The 25612-nt window shown below is 38.5% G+C and overlaps 1 long non-coding RNA gene across 1 annotated transcript in view; it reads left to right on the top strand.

The window, feature by feature from the left end:
- LOC113483097 overlaps positions 1 to 6747 on the top strand; it is a 114073-nt gene extending 107326 nt beyond the window's left edge. The window contains exon 5 of the long non-coding RNA XR_003398953.1: positions 6697 to 6747. This is a non-coding gene — a long non-coding RNA (uncharacterized LOC113483097). The remainder of the gene's footprint in view (positions 1 to 6696) is intronic.
- The last annotated feature ends 18865 nt before the right edge of the window (positions 6748 to 25612 follow it).

The raw sequence follows: 25612 nt of genomic DNA, 5'->3' as shown, positions 1-25612 counted from the left end.
AGTACAACTGTATCTTTAAAGAGTCCAGAGTAGTTCAGAGATCATTTGCCAAACTTACTTCCTTGATGTGCACCTTGATGTGCACCTTGATGTGCACCTGTGAAAATGAGATTAAATGTTCAACATTCAGAGCAAATCTTATAAACAAATAAATGTAGCAACTCATTTAGAAAGTTAGCAGGCTAAATGGTGGACATGTAAGTGGGATTTTTGAGATGGGATTTTTTGTTTTCTTTTTTCCAGCTTGGACTGAATTTGCCAACTCACCGCTGTTTTCTAAGATCTGTTTTTCCACAGGTTACTAGCCTCTATTAAAGTTTTCTATAAAGACTAGTTAAAATTTGTAATTATATTCTCATTAATTCCAGTATGAGCACTGACTGGATCATTTTATGTGGATGTAACTACTGAAGCTGTTTTAAAAAAATATATGGAAATATTTTGGGGAAAAATTTTCAACAAAACATCCATCCATTTGCTGAGACTGTTGTGGCAGTCTTCACAAAGGCATCTGATTTCAGTAGTCTGGGAAATGGCTATCTGTAGCATCTTGAGAAATGCAACTTGTCCCAGGATAGTCTGATTTGGAGGTGAAGAGGTTTTTTTCTTTTAAAAGTGAGCTGCTTTCCCTGCCCCCCTTCTTCTTTTCAGACCTTTCTGATGGTCTTAAGGTCTCCTAACTGGTCCACTTTGACCTTATAACTTGTAGAAACATCCATATGGAAAACATCAAGATGCTTAACGACTTTCATGATTTCTTTGGGAGGGGAAAAGGGAACAGGGGAAACAAAGTTCATTCTTCGTACAGTAAGTTCATTGGTATACCTGAAGTGATCAGTCTTCTCACCTGTCTCTCACAGTAGCTGAATGTAGTCACAAAGACTTGCTGCTTGGGAATTAAGAGCTGATGGTGCTGAGGAGAAAAGTTCCTCATCCTTTGCCATGGGCTGTGAAAAGCTGAGCAGCTAAATGACTGCTAACAGTTATACCAGCTTGGGGAGTTTTTGTAAATCTCCTGCTCGATGCATTATCTTAGGAAGAACGACCCACTCTCTGTCTGGAGCAGGTTCAGGTTCCTTTTGCACAACCTGGGTTACAGGGCTGAGGATCTAGCCCAAGCAGCTGGCAATGACTTGCAATATTTTCTTGTCCCATGACATGAGATTGTAAATATGCTGTCATGTGTATCTTGCAGAGTCTTTTCAGTGGCTACACTAGAACTTCCCTCAGGTTCAGATTGGACTTTCCCATTTCCACTTGGTAGCTTTGCTGCTTTTTACTAGCTTTGCTGCTAGTATCTGAAAAAAATCCTGAAATGGAACAGAATACAAGCAACACAAAAAGAAATGCAAATTTTCAATATCAGCTGAAGTGATCACAGAGTATGGGGTATGTTTTTAAAAGATTTCTCTCATTTGTTTCCTGAAGAGTCACATTCCGTAAGTGGTTAATTTGGGCTGGACTGTGTCTTAAGTTTTAACAATAGTTCACGCTAACACACAAGTATGTAGCTTCATCCTGCAAAATATTGTACAACGCAGTCCTTAAACAGTCTTTATCGTGCAGTTTTAGCTTCCCCCCTGCACCCCCCCTTGAAATGTAGGTGGTCACCCAAAGTAAACAGAATTCCTTCTACTCCCTCCACATCTGCTATGTGTTATCTGGCACTCACCTCTGACCCTGATATTCATCATAAGAATAAGAATTGCATCCTATTCAGCTGGTTGCATGCACTTTAACTCCAGTGATCACTGGCTGTTGAAATAGCATGTGCTGGGAGAAGAAATTGCTGAGACAGCATCAGGGTGTTCAAACTGGACTGTTCCACTTACTTGTAAACTTTTGGATAATTAAACAGAACTCTAGAGAAAAACAGGTCAGCACAGTATACTTGGGAACAGACTTTGGTTTAGATCAGGATTATACTTCCTAGTGGATGCAATGAAACAAGTTCGATACTGACATTTAATGAGAAGGATTTTTGAAAACAAACTAGTTCTCTTCCATAGCTGCTGTATCAAATGACATTATGCATCTGTGTAGAGAAACAGTATCCTTCTGTATGGAAGCAGTAAGTTTGAAGGTATGTTTGTGTTGCAAACAGCAGTTAGTGATCCTGTTACTTTGGTTTAATAACACCATCCTCCATGACCTAGTGGTATCATTCAAGGAACTAAGTAATTTTTGTTGTGAGTAAGAGTTTTAAAATATGACCTTAAATGTGAGGATCCATATGTTAGGATGAATACAGATCTGGTCTCTGTGACCCTGCTAAATGGAACCCATCTGAAATTTCCCTTTTCACAAGGATGAATAGAATTACTTTTTAGACACTGTGGAGGAAGAAACAAAACTGCTAATCTGCTTGCCAAGGGTGGATCAATTAAAACTTTGGGAACTTCTGAGTTGAAACTAGAACCTTCTTTGTTTACTCTAGAATTTCTCATACTTTCTTCTCTTCTTTCATGACAGAGGTGTGAGGGAGGAACCCTCTGCTAGTCCCTTAATCTTCAAACACACATCTTCAATTGAATTATGATCATAGTCATGCAGTGCTCTCAGTTATATAATCTGGCTTTGGCCTGTCGGATAAACTGCAAAAATCTTATGGGCCTTTAGCTGCAAAGTTTATCTCACTCTCTCCCCCTCCCCACCCCACCTCCCTATCCCTAGTCCTTTTGATTTTCAGAAAAAAAGATTTGAGAATCAACAGTGTGAGACCAATGCGGTTTGCCAGCTGCCCCTATTGCCCTTAGGTGCTACAAGCTGCATGACTGATTACAGACAAACAAAACTTAGCTCTCCTTGTACCCACACTTTTGGGCTATCTCTGCCATCCCAGCAAAAGCTGTTCTTTCATGGGCACTTCCAGTCAGAGGGCCATTATGTGGATTGCAAGGATCTAGTAATGCTCAGTGACACATACTGATTATCAGTATGTAAATAGATATTTTTTTCCTTTAAAACGGTTATGCTTCTTCACTTGCCAAGTTTGTTTCCTTGAGCATGGCTGTATTTATATTTAGCAAAATTAACAGGCGATGAAATAGGTGCTGAGGATGTTAATTATGTAATTATATGAGCAAAGAAGGACCATGTAATGGGCGGAGAAGAAAAATGACAAAGAAGTTACATGAAGAAATTAAATACCACCTTAGGTTTCTGGTTAAGGTCCTTATTTTTACTGTGTTGCCAGTGGTCACTGGTGACCTCAAATGCAAGGGTGAAGGGATTTATTTCTTGTTTGTGTTTATTTAAGTATGCACAAGTGATAGCTCTGATATATATTCACATTAGTTATTCTTTTTTACAAGTAGATTAAAATGGGGGAGGCAGGATTCTCATCCAGGAAGTCATCTGTTTGAAAAAGACTGTAAAGTGAAATTAAATGGGATCATATGAACTTTAGTGGTGTCTAAGTGGTTTCAGTTTGCACATTGTTAAGAATCATACAGTGTCCTTTGGTGCCCTATTCTTCTTGTGTATTTTAATAAAGAAGACCAGTTAGTTTGAAAGGTTGATCTCAGTATCAGAATTGACTTCTGATCACTCTATCGCTTCACAATTCTTCATAAATCAGGAGCGCTTGAAAGTATATGCACATGTTCATGGGGATTTTTCTTTTCCTCAAGAGAGATTCAATTCTTTATGCTAGAATTCTTATTGTGAGTTATTTTTATAATTGAATCAAAACTGTGTAGGCTGATACAGCCCCAAGTTACCTTTGTCATCTGAAAAATCCTCAAAATGGCCAAACAGAATAACTTTGTCACTTGTTTGTCATACCAGTTTTGACAATGGGTCATTCCATAGATGTCTAAAATGATCTTTAGCCACGTTTTATGAAGCCAGAACTGTAATCCAATAACAATTTTCTGGCTAAGTGCTTCTCAGTTGCCACTGGGGACTAACTGCATCACTGTTGCTGTTCTTAAAATGAGCTTAAGCTAAAAGGACACAAATTTCATATTTCTTTCCTTATTTTCTTGAGAGTAATCTAAGAAAATAATATTTTAAATAATTGCATTCTGGTTCCTGAGGGACATCAGCATAATTGCATTGAGGATACCTTTATTTTTTTATGCATTTATTTATTAACAAAGAAGTACATTCCATCTGTAAATGAAACGATTGGTCCAGTGGCACAAAACAATAAAGCAATAAAGCCTCTAGTTCATTAAATTGGAATATAGGGATTGAATTACTAATTCATGTTGGTTTAAATTTCGTGTTATAAATTACAGGATTCTAAGATGTAAGGGAAAAATGTTCCCCATGATGCAGGCTACCTACAGTTCTAGCCAGGAAGATTTATATAACTCTCATTGGAGATGAAGGAAGGAGAAGTACTGAAAACAGACTGGCATGTTTCATATGGTACATTGGTGGGCACGTCACAACTGAAAAAACTCAAACACAAAAACCTCCCAAACCCTTATTTAAACTGAGGATACTCTGGAGGGCTTGCTTTTAAATATGGATAATTTGAAATGCTGCTTTCTGAAGGTACAACATGAAGGTCAGGTAACAGAAGAAATGAACAGTGAGAGAAATGCTTCATAAACCTTAAGTGGTTTCATTTCAGTCCTATGTTATCTCTCCTGTCATCCACCCTAGTGTTTTATTCACTGTAATCTTGTATTGAAAACTTTCTGGTGAATTTCAATCTGCTATTAAATTCCCTCTATTCTGATCATTTTAGTTTGATTTCTGTGTTTAACGGTCTCTGGAGTTGCCTGTAGAAGCAAATATAAAACCCATATAAGACAGTTTGTTCTCTTCAGTTATTGTGTTGACTGGATTCCTACTATGGGGACCTGGTCCTCTGATTTTGGAGATGAAAACTTTACTGGCTCTTATTTCAGCCTCCAAGACCACAGGCAAGTCACTTTCTGAGAGTGTGAGTCATGTGCCTCAGTGTTACACTTCTCCACAAGTTGTGTTTGTTTCGTTCTTGAGTAATAAGAAGTGTTTCACAAAGGCTGCCCTCAGATTTTCTGGAGAAATATTAGTTTATGTAAAATTGATAATTAATCTAAGCCACCTGTATGGCAATCTGTCATGAATGTTTGGGGATTGACAATTGATCTAGTGAATCTGAGATGATGTTTCCAGTGTTTCTACAATGGAGCCATGCTTGCTATGAACTTAAACTGCCTCTCCCCTTCATTCAAGCCTTCTCTTCATCCTCTGTGGACTTTTGTTTGGAAACCAAATAAACAGAGCAGGGTATTTTAGTCTTGTCTCTATACTGTGTCAGATCTCACCTTTTACAGGTTTTTAAGGCAGCCACTATAGTAAGTAGTTTAATATATCTATGAAATAGCATGTGACATGCTTATTGCACAATCTTTCTCAGGTGGAGGATGCAGTTATGATGGGTGTATTTGCCTGCTAGAAGTGTGGTATTTCTTTGTAGAAAACTTATTCAATTATTTGATCTACTCACTGATGTACTTTGAACCACTGTTAAATCTGATACACAAAATAAAAGATCAAGTTTCCTGCAGGTTATTGTTTCATGAGAAGGAAGATTTCGGTCTCTTCTGATCACTGGAAGTGGTCTGCTCTACTGCACCGCAGAGTCAGGGGAAGGCTGTGAGCCCCCAAGCAAGTCAGTGAGCAGTTTCATGAGTACCAGATCTCTGCTCAGAGCAAGGCCAACTTGGGTCAGGTTCCTCAGGCCTGGTCCTCTCAAGGTTTGAACATCTTCAGAGGCAGGGATTGCACAGTCTCTCTGGCCTACCTGCTAGTATTTTATTATCCTAATGGTGATTTACTTTCTTTTTTTTTTTTTTTTTTAACAATATTTAATTTTTTTTTTTTTTTTAACAATATTTAATTGCAATATTCCGTGTGGCAACTTGATGTCCATTATCTCTCATCCTGTCACTTGTGCACCTCACAGGAGAGTCTGGCGCTCTCTCAGTAGTGCAAGACTACTTCAGACAGATTGGCTGCAGTTGCCCTTGTTTTGGTGAACCTTCTCTATCTTGCAGACCTTTAGAATTTTCAAGAAATAGTATTTTGCCTTGAGTAATTCCTTGGACCTTATTTTTAGCATTTTGTTGAACCTCATCTAAAGTTGATTGAATGGGGGTAAACAAATTCTTGTACTTTTGTCTAAGAATCAGGTTTTCTATTTCAGGGTCTGTAATGTGGGCACATTTGGAATCTGTAAAGAGTATAATTTGGATTTGATAATCATATTCTCGAAAGCAGGTTTATGAAAGACAGTTGTGCCTTTGCAGGTCATACTTTTGCTACAGGAACTCATGACACTTTGAGTGCATTATCTCACCAAAGCTCCCTGTATTTCCCTTGAGGCAATGGCTAAACACCATAAACCTTGATTGTTTCCAAAGGCTCAGAGAGGCCCAGGGGTCCTGAGCTCTAGTTTATGCTGATTGTCCATAATGCATTTGAAGCTTATCTTTCTATACCTCATTGACTCAAGTATATAAGTGTTTGCATAATATGAAAACTGTAAATAGAAGAAAGGTGCCAATTAACAAATATGAACCAGATTTCAGGGTTATAAGACATTCACTTTTCATTACAGTTCTGGCCTTGCTATTCCTTAATCCTGCCAGAAGGATGATACTAGGAGGTTTTATGTATACTTGGCTGGACGAGATAATCTTTAAATAAGTTTAATTACTAACTATCTGGTTTGTTTATTGTTGTTTTTTCTAGTGTCCTCAAATGGGAGATAATCTGAGATGCAGAGAATTTACAGCACAGGTAAGTCACAGAACTGAGTATATTCACATTTTTTTACAAAAGTATTGGATTTATTGATGTGAAATTGACAACTGGCAGATCAGGAGAGCAAGGTCTAGGTAGTACTCTAGAAGTACTAGCAAAATGAGAGGCACTGAGTTGGAGAATACAGCACATAGCTGTATGTCATTCTAATGCTAACAGACCACTTCCAAGGCATAAAACCTATTTGCGAAATAAGTCACTTTTCCATATCAACTTCCTCTTGAATCTCTTAATTGAAAAGACAAGATTCTGGGTCCGTAAGTCATCTCACATGCCAGATAGATAGAATTCAACCTATTGTTTCCTCAGATACAGTTTTGTCTGTGAATTCCCTTCTCTCTTCTGTGGATATGTACACCCCTACCTTCTCCAATCAGCTGTCCTCTGCGATAGAGAAGTGTAAAAGTCTCTTCCCCTGCCTTCAGAACAAATAAGGGGGTGGATTTACTCTGTTATTTTAAAGGGGATGTTCCTCTACTTTGAGGATGAGTTACCTGAAAAAATGAAGGAAAGAACTTGCATTTCTCTTTATTGTGTAGTAGATGCTCTTTGTCTGAAGTAAATTACTGAATTGTATACTTCAGAGGTGTGTCTGTGAAGAATAAGTAGCTGATCATATTAGAAGTTTGAGTTTATATGAAACAACATGAGTTGATAGACAAATACAGCTTGAGATTTTTCTCTAACTTTCACTGATTCTTGCCAGCAGCATATTATCAGATTAGGAATATTTTACCGTCAGAATAAATTACTGAAAATTTTTGCTGGACCCTGTGCTCCAAGGAGCTTTTATTATCACCAGTCAGATGCAGCCCACCTGGGAAGACACTGTTGATAGCTGCTTATAATTATGTATATTAATCCTCTCATGAGTGTCACATGCAAACCATATCTCCCATTATCTTTTCCCTTTCCTCACATCATCCTTCTTGTCCAACCAATTTGTGACTCTCTCCATTGCTCCTTTGAAGTGGGTTTGCTCTTTTCAGCTCCAGCACAGGCATTTCTGCATATGCAGCTCCCAGCTGTGTTCCACAGGCCTATATTCCAGACGCCTGTGAGGACCAAACAAAGCATTACTGTCTATAGCACAAAGTATATGGGAACACATCTGGAAGAGGGAAATATCAACTGCCTGATAACAAGGAGGCTGCTGTGGATGAAGAACTGTTATAAAGAATTGTGGCTAGAGGAGAAATAAGCTGTCCATTTTAAGTTAATTTTTCTTTTTTTTTTCACTTTGCCCTGACAAATTAGGAGTTTTAAGCCTACTGCTGGGACATTAGTTATTTCTTGTCTGAGGTATTGTATTTAGTATTGTACTAGGGTATTGTGGACAGGTTGTGAAGGGCCTCAGTGCTGAGGATTCAGTTTTGTAACAATGTGGACTCTCTGCCATCTCACATATTTTGCTTAGTGATCATTTGTTCTTTAACAGTGATCTGTTGGTGACAGGATGGAGTTCAGTTTTGGCAGATAAGGTTCAGAATTGGAGACTCAGTTTCTCAAGTACACGAGATCTGCACGCTTTTGCCATCCCTCAGCCTGCCTCTGTGCTGTCTGCTCTTCCTCTGGGCCACATACACAGTGTGAGCCCTTCAGATCTGTGGGACTGTGGGGCAGATGGGGTGTTTGTCTCACAAACACTGTCACAGCTTACATGCCAGCCATGTCTGTGTTAGGCTTCAGACTTCCATTAATCCAGATAGGGTCCTCTTTTGACCCTCACATCACTTTGCATGGCAGCTTTCAGGGCATCAGAATTGTTACTCAGGTGGACTGGACTTGGCCTCAAAATACACATAAAGCACATACACGTGAAGCACATGTACATGAAGCACGTAAAATAAGAATGTTGGCAGCTAAGAATAAAAAATTAAAGTATGGAGAGGATATTGCAAGCATTACTTTAGAATGAGGGTAAAATTGCTTTCCAAACTGAGTGGCCAACATTAGGTTAAGAAGGAAATTTTAAGTTTAACTTGATATACATGCAAGAACAGTTCTTAAAAACTTAAAATAATAAAGAAATTTGTGCCATAGCACACCTAAACCAGTTTGTTTCAGTACACCTAAAACAGGTTGAATCTTCTTTTGTGTTGAGAATAACATTGTAATATTCAGGATTTTTTTTTTTTTTCTGAAAATCTTAAACATAAAACACTGTTCTACACACTTGTTTTTTATAAAGCCTGGATTTGGAAGGGATGTGGGCCAGTGGATGTCCTTTTTACTATGGTGGTACTGGGGGTGTTGCAGTTCTAGTTTTAGCTTCAGCCCCTTATAAATCATGCTAGTGTACTCTTGTTCAACCAAAAAGCAGACATTCCATTTGTACTATTTAAGCACATTGGACAACTGTCAGTAAAGCCGACAATAGCAGCTTTCTCTTACTCACATTTTTAAAAACATATTTGATAGCCTTAGTATTATAGTCAGGAAAGGCAGCCCTCTGGTTCTATCATTTCTATTAAATGGTACTGCTTTAAACTAACTGGCAGTAGACCTTTTTTCTACTCACCAAGCAGTTTACTAATTCAGATAACTCCTCAGTCATCAAGGGCTCCTTTGGTCACATCACAATCATTGTGACAGTTCCAGGTAAGAGTATTTGGCAGTGATAGCTCAAGGGTTCATTCTTCTCAAAACATTTACTTTACCTGACATATCTTTCCTGGGTGCCACAGTGATTAGTCATCTGCGTATTATTTAAAGGAAGCTGAGAAATGCTATTCTCTCATTATAAGAAACAGCTATGGAGTGTATAATAAAAATAAATAATTTCAACCCCTCAGCACTGAAAGAGACATGCTAGGGGAGAATTAAAATAAGTTGCACAAGAAGCAAAACACTGTGTAAAACAGTGTGGACGTGTGTATCCTAGGTAAGGTGGAGAATATTTACTGCCGTAAGACAGACTGAAAATTCTCACTTATAAACTACTGTATACAAGATTTTTAAAAAAAAATATTTTTAATCTTCACAGACTTTAACTCTTTGGGTTGATATTTTCTATGTTGGGCTTCCTCCTCGGGCAAAGCATTTGGAATGAGTATGATCAAAACGGTTTGGCTGTTTCTGGAAAGGGAGTAAGTATTGCTCTGTATAACATTTTGAGCACTTCCTCCCCTTGAATTGTATCTTTCTTTTGTTATTACACAATACCATCAAAATCTACTTCAAAGTGTGATCTGCTTTCCTTGAAGTACTGGTTCCTGTTGAGAAAGATGCTATTGTTGCTTTATTTCATGAGCTGAAATGGTAGAGGTCTGTACAGTGACTCTAAATATTGCCAGTGATGATACTGAGCCATGGGCTCATCAGTGGGATTCCATGCTATGGCATTTGTGGAGAGCTGTTTAGCTCTGAATTTCTAGAAACCTGGTAATTTACAAATAAAAGATGAGATTACAACTTCAGAGTTTAAAATCAGGGTGAAAACTGCAGGATAAAGCATGGACAGCACTCACATAATGAGCAGTTCAAATATTTTGTTGAAATATTTCAAATCCAATATTTTATTTTTTCTCTTCTGTTAAGCATGTGCCTTCAAGGCTTTTTTATTGTATGCTTTTCAAAACTTGCTCCAGAGACAGATTTATTAATTTCCTCCTAGGTTTCTATATAGCACTCAACACTACAGTGCTTCAGAAACCATTAATGAAGTTATTTTCACAACACCCCAGTGAAATGAGGAGGAATTATTGTCCTCATTTGACAGATGGAGACTGGGACACAGTAATTCAAGGTTGAAAGTACCTACTAATTTGGGAACCCGGTCTGAGACATCCTGCTCCAGTCTTTTTCAGAATATCTAACATGAGATAGTAAGCTGAAAGCACAGCTCCCTTTAACTTCAGCTGCATTTGTGAGTGATCAGCACTTTAAGCAAGGTAGAACCCAGGTTTCAAGTCAGGCATGGAGCACATGAGGAACATACAATTGATAGATGACCTTGTGTGAAAAGCTAGGTTTTAAGAAACTTGTCCTGTGTTTTATAGACGGTCTTGTAAGCAGGTGTAGACTCCAAACTCTTCAGGGCAACTTTTGAACTACCTTAAGTAAGAGACTTTTTTTTTTTTTGTTCCTGCATTCCTCACTCATTACATAACTCTGAACCTCAGCAGTGCAGGGGACAGCCCTTCTCATTCTCAGGCAGCAGCCTCCTGCCCTGCATTGATTCATCCCATAGACAAGTCCATGCCGTGCACTTCATGGAACGGTGACCTAGTGGAAAACTCAGTTTATGGTTAAATTACTAAGTCGTATGATGTGTTTACCAAATGCCAAACCCTTGTCCTGTCCTAGATCATAAACAACTGAAGTCTGAGGTATATCAATGGACTACAGAGTATTAATGTGATGGTGAGTATACTGGCCTAAAATGCCTCTGGATATGTTTGTAGGCAGAAATAGTTTGAACAGTGATGATTACTGCTTAACTGTACTAATTTCCTCTCATTCCATATCTCTTGTCCCTTGTTTTATACCTAGATCCCAAATAATGTAAGGTAGACACTACTATGTTTTGCTTTTATAGAAATTAGTATACTGTGACCTTGATCAAGGGACCTCAGCTGCTCTGATAGAGTCCCTCTGCGCTCACATTATTCATGTTATCATGTGAAAAAAAAATTAGTGTCTCATCTGCTTAATTGAAATATTTGCTATATAGACTGTCCTTTGTGGACCTCAGAAGTGGTGATCACTGACAGTTTGGTATGTGTATTGTCCACCTAGAATGTTGTAGGGACAATTGCAATTTGTTCACTAACTTTTGTTTCTCTTAAGTGAATTTAATGTGTTTTATACTTTTCAATTTACTAAAGTGCTAGTAGTTTATTAAAACAGAACATTAAATTGACCTGTATACCTGTATCACAGGACTGTTGTGAAGATTAATAATTAGATAATGTTTGTAAAGCACTTTTTATAAGTGAAAAGTGCTATAAAGTGCTAAGTATTGTTATTGCAGCATGATAGAGATCACAAAACACAAGTGAATTAGCTCTAGGTTTAATCCTTATAAGGCAAAGCATACCAGGGGCAAAATAACATTACAGTTATTTTTCTTACATCCAGCACTTCATTAACTACCACATAGGGTTATATAACTCTGTGAGAGTCTAACTTAGTAACGTTTATAATCATAGCAGGAAAAGTTCTCACGGGTTTTGCAGGCAAGACTTGTATGTACAGCCTTTAAGGTCACACAGAGTTCCTCCAGCTATGCAGCATTAGTTCCTCCAGTTGCATGTAGGGACATCACTGCCCACTTTGGCTCTCTCCAAGTTAACCCCTATCACAGGAATGCCACTGTCTAGGTTAGATAATGCATGTCACTATATAGAGGTCTTCACTACATGTAAAGTGACATAATGCCGCTGAACGAATACAGACACCTATGATTTCTCAGGATTTTACTATGCTTTCTCTCACCAGCTCTTTTACACAGTCTCAGTCACTCCTTAATCTCTGCTTTTCCTCTAAATTTTTACTGAAGATGTGAGAAAGAAACACCCCAGCAAATCCATCGCTTGTTTTCTGGCTCCAGTCAAGTCTTTAACAGCTTTGAGAAAGTCAGTCAGCACTTTCTTTCCTCTTTAATTCTCACTTATTGCTTATCTTGCTGCAGGTGGCCTATTGCTACTGCTGCAATCATTGCTTTTCCTGAGGATGCCATAAACACAGAATATTTTCTCAAGTCCAATTCTGGTGCTGCCTGTTTTCTGCCCCATCCTCTGTAGGATGGTCTTGAGCCAAAACCTTGAGAAGTAGCATTTGTTACTTGGTATAGCTACCTGCTGTTTTCTGAAAAGAGGAATGTGAAGTAGTCTTCTCAAAGAAGTGGTGTGATGAAACTTTGGAAGACAGTCTATTAAGAAAAGTCATGTGCCTCTTTCAATTGGATTTAACATCTCCTAGGCTGCTTGATGATATTTTTTTTTTTTTGTAGGGTAGGGTGTTTTGTGTTTGTGTTCCCCCTTTCCTCCCTTCTATAGGAACTGTCAGTAGACAGCTTCTTAAATCCTGGCTGCTAGTGTGTGGACTGACTCTACAATTCCCTCTTAATTTTACGCTAGACACCCTAGGCTGACTGAAGCATTCCTCTATCTTATCTTTCTAAAAAAATCCAACACCAAAAAAAAAAAAACCCAAAACAAACAAAACACCAAAAAAACCCCAAAATGTGCACCAAGGCACCATGTGCTCCACTACAGTTCACATCAAAACTACTGTGGTGAGTTTAGAGCATTTGTTTGCTTCTGAAATCTGCAAAATGTGGGTTAAAATGTCAGGTCTTACGTGGTGAGTGGTAAGGAGAAACCGGTTACCTTGAGCACCAGGTACACAAGCCTCAGGGGAACAATTTCTGGACACCTCAGACAGGTGTTTGTCAGGATCTAATTGCAGCTCATGGAGCTGGAGCAAATCTGCAACGTACCTGTGCTTGGAGAGACCTGCAGTCAACAGAGCTTATAAGAACCTGACTTCTTATCCACATTGTCTTTAGACATCCTCGACATACCCTGCTTCAGGCAGTCTCAGAAAGGTGACGTTGGGGTCCTCCGTAGGAAGGACTCCATCTGCTTTCGTGTCCAGATGCTGGCTGTGGCACATACAGTAACTATGTGGGCTAGAACAAATGGAGGCTGGAGAAAGCCACAGCCCTGTCATCTGCCCTGGTCCACAATCACATTCACATATACAAGGCAGGTAGCTGAGACTGTCCGAGGGACTTGCCCCTGAGGTACCCATGTTGGCCCTTCTGTGGGAAGCAAAGTAGCAGACGTGAACTTGATCCTAAGCACAGGCCAGTGCCTCTTGTGCATACTGGTACTGGTAACTTTAGGAGGTAGATAGGAGAGGTGCTGGAATGAAAATGTAGATGAACAGGCGGAAGATTTGATTTAGGGACCTAGTGATATATTTCCATTATACTTGTGGAATTTGTGCAGTGATGGGATTTCTGTGTGGGTAACGCAATGAAGAGAGGGAACTGTAAGTCTGTAAAGGAAAGGGAAGCTCCACTTTACCCAAATTGGAACCAGCTGATTCCAAAACCCAACAGGGTGGGGAGGAGATTATTTATAGTCAAGCCAGCAAGGGGAGGATTATTTATAGCCAAACCTGGAAGCAAGGCGACAGGTGGTGAGGAGCACTTAGGTCAGACAAAGACATCTGCTAGGAATGTCAGCAATACAAAGGTAACCCTGTATCCAGTAGTAAATGATAGGACAGAAATTACAGCTGACCTGGAGGAAGAAGGTTGCAGAGGCATATTTGAGGGAAGTAACGATGTGTCAGACAAAGAAATTAACTAAAAATAGGCATGCTGCCAAAAATAAAATCTATATACCAATGAGATACTTAAAGTCAAAAGTAGGTGAACTGGGTGCCTGGGGATGGAAGAGGACTGACCTTCATGAGTAAGTGCAACTCAAACAGTTGATACAAATGCAATACTGTAGTACATAATTATTAGCTGGATAGATCAGATGCTGGAGTATTTCAGTGCATGGCTATAAGAAATATAGAACAGTCTAACCATGAGGATGGGGTGCAGCTTTCTGCAGTCTAACCAGCTAATATTTCTCAATGAGAAGACATACAATAACTTGACAGGGAACTGATGTTCTTCTAGTGCAGTGTTTTTAAATGTTTCAGGAATATCGTAAGCTTTGTGTAAGTTCTTTGGTGTGAAGTTATTTTTAAATCAGAAGAATTCACAGAAAAATAACGGTAGGTTTATATTGCCTGTTGCCTGCTCAATGAAATGGTGTTGAAGACATTCTTGTTCTCACTAATGTTGCTTGCCCTTACTCTGGCATTATACAACGTAGACAGAAGTGCATAGAGACCTTGAGCATAAGGAAGGGTTAGTATAAATGAAAATCGTTCCCTGCCTGTATAGTTGTGAGGAATATCGAAGAGGTAGCATTTGCCCCTCTATAAAATGGTTGTATCGGACAACAGAGCAACGTTAAAAGAACCAGTTTCTTGACAATTCAGATGATTACACTGAAGATCATCTAGTTCTTCAGACAGGCACAAATGGAGAGTTCTCAGTCATACATTAACTGCCTTAAGGTACCTATCTGTACTTAATGGCCACAATATAATCAGGTTTCATGTCTTTGGGAGAGAGACTACAATAGCCTCTGTGGTTCAACACTGGGAATCCACCACTGGACTGTTTAAAGTATTCTGAAATGTGCTTTGGGACCTTTGCAGTGTCTAAAGAAAATTCGATGGGCTAGGAAAATCTCTCATGGTATCTTGTGTTCTGGTCATTTTCTATTTTAAAAAGAAATTAATGAAGAAATGTAAAGTTAGAAACAGAAGAAACCTAGATAGTCAAAGAAAGACATTACTCTTGGAGAGACTTGGATTTTTAATTCAAGCTGGGAAAAAGTGAAAAATTAGGGCTCTAAAAAGGAGATGACTTTTTGAGACAGGAAAGGAAATGACTTGATAAGCAAGAAATACAGAACTGGTCAAATGAAATTTCATGCATCTCATAATTAGCATATAGAACTCATTGCCATAAGAGATCATGGGAACCAAGCACTTAAGAGGATTGAAAAAGATCAGACATTCATGTGGGTAATCAGAGAATCCAAATTACATTGAATAGAATAAAAACATTAATAAAGATGTAAAACTTCATGCTTGTGGGCAGGAGCCAAATACATGTGGATGGGGTTCCAAGGAAATTCCATGCTTGAGGTGATTATTCCATAATTTTCCCCTTGGAGATTTTTTGCTTTCCTTCGTAGCAATAGGTACTGATGCAGTTGAGGATCTGCTGAGGAACTCTGTGTTCTCTTGCATTTGTGCTTTTGTAGGAGGGGAGAAGAGACTGCCACAAGAATACGCTCCTCTTTGGTGCTTCTCAGGAGGAAGTAACTTTTAGACAATTCTAGAGAAGACAAGTAAAGTAACCTTCCTGTAATTGTCATCAGGGCCTGGCTCCTCAGTTGTGTGGAAGAAAGACCTGGTCAAGTTATCCTTAGTTCTCAGGCCCCCATGGCTGAGCCTGGAGTTAATTCTTTGCAATACAGAGTCCTAGATGGATTTCTGTAAATCCATTGTATTTTTGCCCCCATCTTCTCCTTCAGAGAAAACATCATTTGAAGTACATAAATACAATATAAGTACCCAAAAGCAATGGTTCCTCATATATAATCTGCCTCAGACCAGCACTCTGCAGGTCACAGGTTGCAAGTGGTCTGTAAGTGGCAGTGCATGTTAGGTCTGTTGCCTGGGGGTCTCAATGCAGCCCCCAGCCTGCTGGATGACCCAGCACCGCAGATGTGCTTTCCACCCCTGCCCTCCATCAAGTTGGGACCACATCTAGCCACATGATGGTCTGCTCCCCTGATGGCTGTTCTGCATGATGAGATAGAAGACTTCAGGAATCACTTTCCCAGATTGAAGCAAGAGAATCTTACCAGTTAAAAATGGCAGTAGACTGCTGCTAATTTTTTATCGTTTCTAAAGGTAATGCATTTAATCCTGTGTTTCACTGTTGCTTGACCCTATGGCTGCTACAGCCACTTCCAGGCACTGAATTAATCTCAATGGAAATATGGGCAAAAAAGCACAGCGGTCACACGGTATTTATTATGAATTTGAGAAAGAAGACTGCTTCAACACTGTCTCCTTTTCATATTTCGTATCTCTAAAAGTAGCCAGTTAATTACATTCCATGGTTACTGCTATTGTAATGTGTGCTTATTTGAAGTGCAAAGATAATCATCGATTGTACACTCTTGACTACACTATTAATGGTTTCAATACCCACATTGTGTTTACATTTTGCTTTATAACTAACACTTAGCCATTGTGGTTTTAACATGTAGTAATTCAGTGAATACTGTCTCCATGTAATGCCCTTGCCATTTCCTTCTGCGGTATTAAGTGTTGTTTTTCTAGGAAGGTCTTGAAATGTGGGGCATTATGTATGAGTTATGCTAATTTGTTAGGGCAATGAATACATTAATTTCATTAGTAAATGGCCTCAAAGCAATAATTACCAGTGTAGGTGTGTCAGAAATGATCATGTTCAGTTTTGCCAGTTAATTATTAAGATTTTGTTCTAAGGGACCCAGATTTGACATCCAGATTCAATTTAGCCATAAATAAAAGTCTGAAGTATATCAGGCTGAAGAAATCTAGCCAAGAACTTGTTTTGCTCTTAGAAATTTCTACATTTTGTCTAATTGTTACTGCCAATAAGATGCCAAAATAATTAGTGTCAGTGGTATGAGGTTTATACTATACCTCCCAAAAAGGCACATCATAACGAAAATAGCAATCGCACTTTCTCATTCCTCTCATCTCGCCTTATGTTACAGAATGCTGAATTATTCAATGGTAGTATTACTTGCTAGCGCAGTATTAAATTTGAAATGGCTGCAGTTTATCGTTAAAGCTGAGGGGTGTTTTTTAATGGAGTTTACTTCTAATGGCCTAATTAGGTTTCTAAGTTACATCCATGCACTACTTGAACTTTACATTGCTAACACTGTAAAGGAGACAAATGAAGGCACCTGTGTGCCTGGATTATTTTCCATAGATGTGACCCTATTTTTAATTACAGTCGACCTGTTGAGAGCACCTAATAAACCACTGTTCAGTAATAATATGCTTTTTAGGTGCCTTACAACTGTATTTTTTTCCAAGGGAAACTTGGAAAATTGTGTACTTGAGCTAAGATACAGTTCTCAATTATTAAAATGGCAGCAAATAAGAATTCTCCAATATTTCATTTTTGTGTCCTGCTTTGTAAAATTGAAGCGTAGAGGGACAGAGACCCTCTGTTCTCATAACTGAAGTTACTTATAGCTTCTTTCAAAACATATTTTATATTTTAAATTGCAAGGTGGAACTTTTCAGATCAATACTGAATAATGCTAGAAAATACAAGACTGTTAGCTGTTTACTGTTTCTTTTCAGATACATCATCAAACGTGCTGCACTACTCAGTTGTATCATAGGAAAATGCACCATGTATGGAAGCAAAGGACATATAGGGCTCCCTACGTTTCCCATCAGTGGACACAGATAACAGCTGGTCACAGCAGTTATTTCAGCTCTGAAATATATTTTATGTTGAGTGCAGGACTTCAGCCAAGCTCTTAAGCTTTAGAGTAAGGCCATCAGTAGTCCAGTCCAGTAAGTATATACTCTGCAGAGTTTTCTCCCTGACCTTATTTCATAATCCCAAGCAGTCAGTGAATAATGATATTACATCCAGCTTCTTAGATTTACAGATACAAAGAGTGGTTGTCTAATTGTGGCTTTCTTCTTTTTCATGATTGATAACTTTCCATTAATTAAGCTGATACTCAGTTTGCCTTGGGACAGATATAAACAAATGCAACTGATCTCACACTGAGTTTTGGCATGTATGTGGGCAGCCTGGTTACTTTACCTTCCTTCTGGTCAAACTCCCGAGAGACCTAACCATGCAAGGAAAAACAGGCAGCGTACCCATTTCTCTTGCTGGATGGCTTTTATTCTGGCCTGCTTCTTTGCTGCTTCAGTATTTGTTTATGGACTCAGGAGCCAAGCGAATGAGATCCTTTCTGTCTCAGGTTGTGCCCTTTTCTCAAGATACTGGGAGGAAAATGAGTCTTCCTTGTGTTTATTAGCCAATTAAGTGAAATGTATTGACAGTATTCGAACAAATCCAGAGTGGCACAAATCTATCAGAGTAATTCAGGAATGCTGTTCACCATAGAGATTCTGGAATATGTACGAAATGTAGGCAAAATGCCTTCTTAAATTTTATTCCCAAAAGATAAATCCCCTGGGAAATCTAATTTTGTAAAAACCTGTCAGAAGCAAAGAATTTTTTTTCTTCCCATGATCAAACATTCTAGTCTTTCAGAGAAAAGGTTGCCAACAAATCTGTTACTTACCTGCGTATTTTTTGCCATTAGTATAAGTTTAAGCATTTAAGGATTGATTTAATATTTATGGCATAGTTTAATAAAAGTTTAGTGATGTAAGGGAGCTGGTTGCAAAGATGTGCCCCACAAGAAACTCATTTACTTACAGAATCAAATGCTAAGTAAAATAAACAGCTTGGCTTTCTACTGACATTTTATAGCCACCTTAAGGGAAAGGTGGGGAGGGGGGTTGTGTTGCCATGTGGGTTTAATTCATGAACTTCCACTCAGAGTGCTCAAAGGCAATACGGTAGTTGAGCCAACTTTCTCTGTTAAATCACAAAAAGAGAGATTTTTTTTTCCAAATACAGGGGATCAACTGCAGCTGCAAAGAGGAAATTTAGAATTATCATCATACCAGTATCAGAAGGTCCTTTATATTTATAGCTTCATAAAAGTTCACAGCTAGAGTATTTGCTGCCAACTCATAAAAGAACTAATGAAAATTTCTGCAGACTTTTTTTCGTGGACAGTGATTTCTTAATCCCCTAAATCCTGATGAATTCTTATATTCAAAACATTTGTAAAAGAGGAGGGAAAAGGACTTCTTGTTGCTGTAATAGGGTAGGTCACACTTAAAGTCACTATGGGACAAACTGTGCTACAGTTTTATTTGGGTAATATTGCCATACTCCAAGTGTACCCATTAACACCAAGAAGACTGTGACAGTACTGTTCAATGTAAAACAAAAAAGGTTACAACCTTATGTTGCCTTTGTAAAAGTAAATTGCTATATTGTTTGGAAAAACTTTAGAATTTGATTTATAATCATAACAACGATTATTGCTTCAACATTTAAAAAAACCTGTAATTAAGCAATAAGTTTCTTTCAGATAACTAGTATTTGGCAGTAATGAAAACCTTGTGTTTTAATGTACCTCAAAGGGTGTTGTAACTTGGTAATTCACAGGTTTTCCAAGCTTTTGTGACTAAAAGCAGAAAGGACTGTAAATAAAAGAAGCTAAACCCATGAAAATTATATCCATTTTTTTCTCTAGCTGCTGTGGAAAACCATTCCTAAAAGAAAAGCTAGTGATAGTAACGAGTTAGGTGAATATTTATCAATTCTGAGGTTAATACAGGTTTTGGTGATTTTTCTAGTTACTGTTCATCTTCCCCTCCACCCTTTCCAGTTGTTGTGTTTATAATGTCAGTGATGCTCTAAATTTGTCAATTCTACATTATTGCTCAGTTCCTTCTTCCCTGCAACCTCATCTAGTTGGAGAGAGCCTCTCCCAAGTATAGCATATATTTTTGAAGTTTCATATTTAAACCTGAAAGTATCTTTGAAATTATGTAGTGAGAAATGTTCTGGATTATAATAATAGAAGGGTGTCACTTGGTGCCACCAGAATAGAAGGAATGTTTCAAAACCAGACTGTTTTCAACCTTATTGCTGTAACAGGATTTACCTCTTGGAAAGAGGAGCTTCCTTAGTCAAAGGAGCTAAACTGAAGTCATAGTATCAGTCTAGTTTTATATATAAACATACATTCCTTTAGAAGTAAAGTGACTTGCATAGGTGTGGCGCTCATAAGTAGGAGAAAATCACAACAGATTATAAAACTCTGTAAAGAGCAGAATCATTTAGGCACTTGTAAGTGGAAGGAAGGAGTGCCCTTTGTAAATGGAATGAGGAGAGGAAAAGAGTAGAAAGTGTTGGGGGGAAAAAGCTCCATTATTTTCAGCATCCTATTTCTTTAGCTTTCTGAGTTTGTGAATAAAGGCAGTGTCTGTATTCATTTTATCTCCGTAGTTGTGAAAACTTGTGAGATAACTTGCTATTTTTTTTTTCTACCAAAGAGTAATAGTGCAGTACAAAATGACCTCTTTCATAGATCTGTCCAAGAGGCGCACCTAAGAGAGCTGAGCTGTTCGGGCTGTCCTCTCAGCCCAAGCCATTTCTTCATTTTGCATGCAGTGTGCCTGAAGCTGTAAAGCTATTTGTTGAACTAGGGTGTGTTACAGTTTGACTGAGAGGAAGACAAATGTTCCATATTATCCTTAATTTCCATATAATTGTTTTTATCTTTGTTTTATAATAATTGTATAAAAGTGCCCTGAGGGTACCTTTTGGTTTGGTATTGTAGGTGTCTCATTTAGAGTCCAAGCAAGATGGAAATATTCAGGTCTGCTTTTTCTTCCTCTCACCTGAATGGCTCACAAGATGCACTCCAAAAATAAAATATTCAACCATTCTCACTGCAAAACTCTACTTATACATGTGAAAGTATGTGAGGCTGTGTTTCCCATCCATCTCATTCGGGATGTGTTTATCAAATCGGATTAGGACAAGTGACAGCTTTGGCTGGAGAGACGTGCTCCTGCCAACTCCAGAAAACATTTAGCTATTGCTAGGGGATTCTAGCTCCAAGTTAAAAAGAACTGGGGAGTGAATGAAGAAGAAATATCTTACCTGCGACTCACCGCTGCTTCCTGTCTTGCGTCGTGACTGCATGTTTATTCAAAGAGGCTGAACAAGTAGTCTTACATAAAGAAAATTACAATCTTCAGAACTTCTAAAGGGTCAAGATTTATGAGAAAACACACAGGAGTATAGTATGGAGTCCTTTCAGTCTGGCACTCTACATAGGTGTTTTATGCCCAGTTAATGACAGCTTGTCTCACTTAGTTCCTAATGGCCAACTGCCTGCAGCCTTCACTCTCGGACTCTTTAATTCATAGTGGCATTTTCAGCTGTGTCTTGGTTTAGGAGTGGCTACTTCTGGATGCTGCCCCATCCGTACACCCGAACTTCACTCACACAGAACTGGTAAGGTGAGGTACTGCCTTGGGCGTACCCGACCAAAGAGCACATTTCAACGCAATTCCTCCATACCAGTCTAATGGGAGGGAGTTAGACAATTAACAGAGCATAAACTGATAAGGGGGTGAAAGAAGGTCCTGGAGCGTTTTTCTGTTAGATTATGTAGAAGTTAGAATAATGAAAACCTCTCTGCAGAGTTTAATAAAACTTTATAATCCCACTGTAAAACATCTGTGAGATACCATAGAACACCTATAGAAAGTGTAGCATTGTATAATATAAGGGTATTCTTGTTTGGTTTTGATGGGAGGTGATACAGTTGCTGAATTTAGTAGGGTGGGAGGGTTGTCTGTGCATGCCTGACAGAACAGAGAAATATGGAAACTCTGGATAGTTCTTTCATAAGTTGTTTTCAAGCCTGAAATAGAGCCTAGTCTTCAGGGGGAAAACAAGCATCCTGATTTCACCAGATGTTAATGTTTAGTTCCATGGTCCCTTTAATAATAAGCCCAGTGAACAGGGAAAAGTCATATGAATACATTTTTTGACATTTTGTTTATTAGCATTTTATCTAGGCTAGTAGTAAATGAATAGACTTGTCAGCAGAAATCTCTTGGTGAAGCAAATAAAGAATCTTAATAGGCAGAGAGAACAGAACTAACGGCAAATTGCTCACAAAGAGCTCTAATTTATTGGTTTCTTTTTCATGAAGATTCTGTTCTGGATTCTAGCTTTGCCAGAAGAAACAGCTGAATGATGACATGGATTCTCAGAAAGAAACTGTGCTGTGTGGTAGGAAAGGGGAAGACTTGAGGAAAGAGTTTCTTTCTTTTAACACTTTCTTCAAAATACTTCATACCACACAGTGAAAAGTTTTCTTAGCTTGATTTGTTGGTTTCAGTGAACTGGCCAAGTCTGCATTTATAGAAGTGCTGCGATGCCCGATTCTTCTTGTAAGCGACTGACTGCAGTAAAAGAACAAATGAGGGCTTCTCCGGGTGCAAATGATGCAGAGCCCTGTGTTCAGGATATGAGCTTCATGTGACTTCTGGCTTGCTGTACACACCTGTACCCAGTAACACTACTGGCACACGGCTCTTGGAGCCAGTAAAGTTACTGAGAGGTATGGCACTGCCTCATTCCCTCCCCTCCCCCTAGTTAGGCCAGCCTGTTCTCCCAAACAAGGGAAGAAGCTGCAAATTCCCTGGTTAAAATTATGAAATTTGTTTGGAGTGTGCCTAGTGACAAGCTAGACATTTTCTGTTTTGTTACTGACTGTGCAGTCAACAGCAATCGCAAATGTAGAGCATACGGCTGAATAAAGTTGTATAATTAGTAGAAATAAGTATTGTCTACACCACATTACTCCCGGATCCATTAGTGCAACAGAGACTGTATCTGTAGGACTCTTTCAGCCAGGTGAGCACAAGGAGGTGTCATGTGTCATGGTGCATTAGATGTAGCTGTGGACTCTTTCTCAACACAAGTCATTATTTGCCAAGATTACTAAAACTTTTCTGACCCAACCCTTCAGTTTTATGTTGGTGGTATTGGAGAAAGTGCTGTGTTTTCAAAAAAGTAATTGCTGAGTGACCTCGTAGGGCAAGTTCATCCTCTTATTCCTTCCCTTGCCTTGGACAAGCAGAAAGGCGCAGAATGTAATGATGCATCCTTAAAAGTGCTTGAAGTCATGATGGAAAAAGGTGGAGAGGTAGGGGGTGAAGTAGAATGAGACAGGTCAAGTAATTTTAGGGAAATAATTTATTTATTTGATTAATTAAATTTCCTTTTCCAGTGCTGAACTCATTCTCTAAGCCACTATCATTGTCACCTGCCCTTGTCAGAATGTCATTCTGAAGTCTATAAAAAACAAAAACAAAAAACCAAACAAACTCAAGGTAGAGAAAAATGCTGAAACATGGCAATCTAGAAGTTGTAGTATTTTTAAGTTGGTACTTTATTGCTATTTTAATTTATTGCTCTATTGGAAGCATTCCTGGCTTTCAGGTGGAAGGAAGAATAAAAGAATATATTAAGCCATGTAAAGGTAGTAAGACAGTAGAACTGGTTTGATTATGTAGACTAATTGCATGTTGTTTGTTTTTCTTTCTTCTCTAACTATGTTCCTAAAATGAATTCCTTTCATAAACTTCTGTTCCAATAAAAGCTTGTCAGGCTTTCTTTCCTACTGGAGAAACAACCTTAGAAAACAAAACAACTGTTGTAGCAACTCAGGAAATGTACTTGTAGTTTCTCCTGCATTTCAGGTTTTCTTTGTCCCAGACTGACAGAAGAAAGACAAGACTCCAAGAATGCCATTTAACAAGGCTGTAACTTTACATAATGTGTCAAGGAACTATCTGACAATAATTCATCCAGCCCTGGTCATTCATCCTATTGTAATCCACTTTGCAAAGGGCCAGTGTCAACACTCCATTAACCAGGTGCAGCACCATTGCTGAGGCTTCAGTGCTCTCCCCTCATGCAAGGCAGGGGGAATTGACTCCTCACTGTTCAGGAGATTCAGAGCTTCAACCCATTCTTACCAACTCATTTTATTAGTAAGTACTTTCTCCTATGCAACAGCATTTCTGGCTTTCTAAATGGACAAGAAGCCCGTTTGAAAAATTCTCCACAAACAGGAATTTGCTGAATTGCAACTCTCCCTCTGTCATCCCATGAAGAGGAAAGAAAAAGGACAATAATAAAATGTTTGTTACATTTTCTCACCATGAAGATTCTTCTCTTCTCATGTGCACAGAGCCTGTGTGATGTGTAAGCTTACTGTGCTAAAGCTGTTGTAATTTTTTTAGGAGTCAGTTTTCTGGATGGAAACTGGAGGCAGGAGGAAAGTTTATAAGGCCTTTTGATTTAGTGGGGGCAGGTGGGAGAATGGGGAAGGGAAGGGGAAATAAGATTCAACATCTACAACACTGTTTAGTCAGAAACTCCTGACACAAGCTCCTCTGTTAGGCCATAAGATGAGAACAAAGTTCTGGTACCTTATATTACCAGTTTTGAAGGTACCAAAAACTTTTCCAGCTTGGACAAAACTTTGTCTTCCAGGCTGCCAACAGTGGCTTCTAACTTACTAGATGCCCTTGCATACAACTTTATAGGCTGGATAGCTTGCAAACACTGGTTTGGTGTTTTTTTCTGAATGGGGCATTACTTTATGAAAGTTAACATTAAAGGCAGCCTTATTTTTGCACATTAAAGTCAAATTAATTTCATACCACTCAAAGATTAGGGTGACGAAACATATAGTTCATTTCAATAAACCAATCTCAAAAGACTTAATGTAAAGTATAATTTTATACCCACCTATTCCCCAGTTACTTCTCTATGAAGGAAAAGAAAAATGGGATCAAAATATTCAAATCTTATATTTTTTTACGTGGACACTTGTGCTTTGGTGTGGGAATATATAAAACATCCAAGAAGTTTCCTTCTCCAACTACTTTTCGTAACATTTTCATCAGATGATCTGAATTTTCTGCATGACACTATCTTTTCAAGCTGACGTAAGACTGTGCTGTGATATTTGCATATTAAAGATGGAATTGTGTAGCTTAACAGTGTTTCTGCTTGTGTATGGAATTTTTAAAAAAATATTATGATTTTTACTTAGGGGAACCTAAGAAGCAAGTCCTTCCAAAAGGATTTCCTTGGCTTTTTAGGTGATTTTGCTCTCTTCTTTTTAACCAGGGGAGCTTTCACTGGACTGTTGTAAAATGTGTTGTAGTATTATATTGATCATAATTTCCTTTTCTTGAAGACATATATATTTCTTCAAGGAGAAAGGGATGATTTTAATTTAAATTGCATAGCAGACAGGACAGGGAGAGATTATCATTAGAAATGGGTGAGGGCAGGGGAAAAAAAGGCTTCTGACTCAGGTAGAGTGCCAGCAATGCACTGCTTTGATTTAAATGACCCAGCTAAGAGAGGTTGCATTGGAAGAGATGTCATGCTGGATATCTATGGAAGAGCTGTGAGGGTTGATCATTTGGTATTTGAGAATTAGTGAATTAACAGTACTTCCTGCTGGAATATAAACAGCCTGGCAGGCATATTTTATGTTTCTGTTCCCTGTTTTTTCTCTTCCTTTAATCT

This window comes from Athene cunicularia (genome assembly GCF_003259725.1).
Source record: "Athene cunicularia isolate RWA chromosome 8 unlocalized genomic scaffold, athCun1 chr8_part1, whole genome shotgun sequence".
Classification (NCBI taxonomy): domain Eukaryota; kingdom Metazoa; phylum Chordata; class Aves; order Strigiformes; family Strigidae; genus Athene; species Athene cunicularia.
The sequence above is the reverse complement of the archived record's forward strand: the minus strand, read 5'-3'. Positions and strand labels throughout refer to the sequence as shown.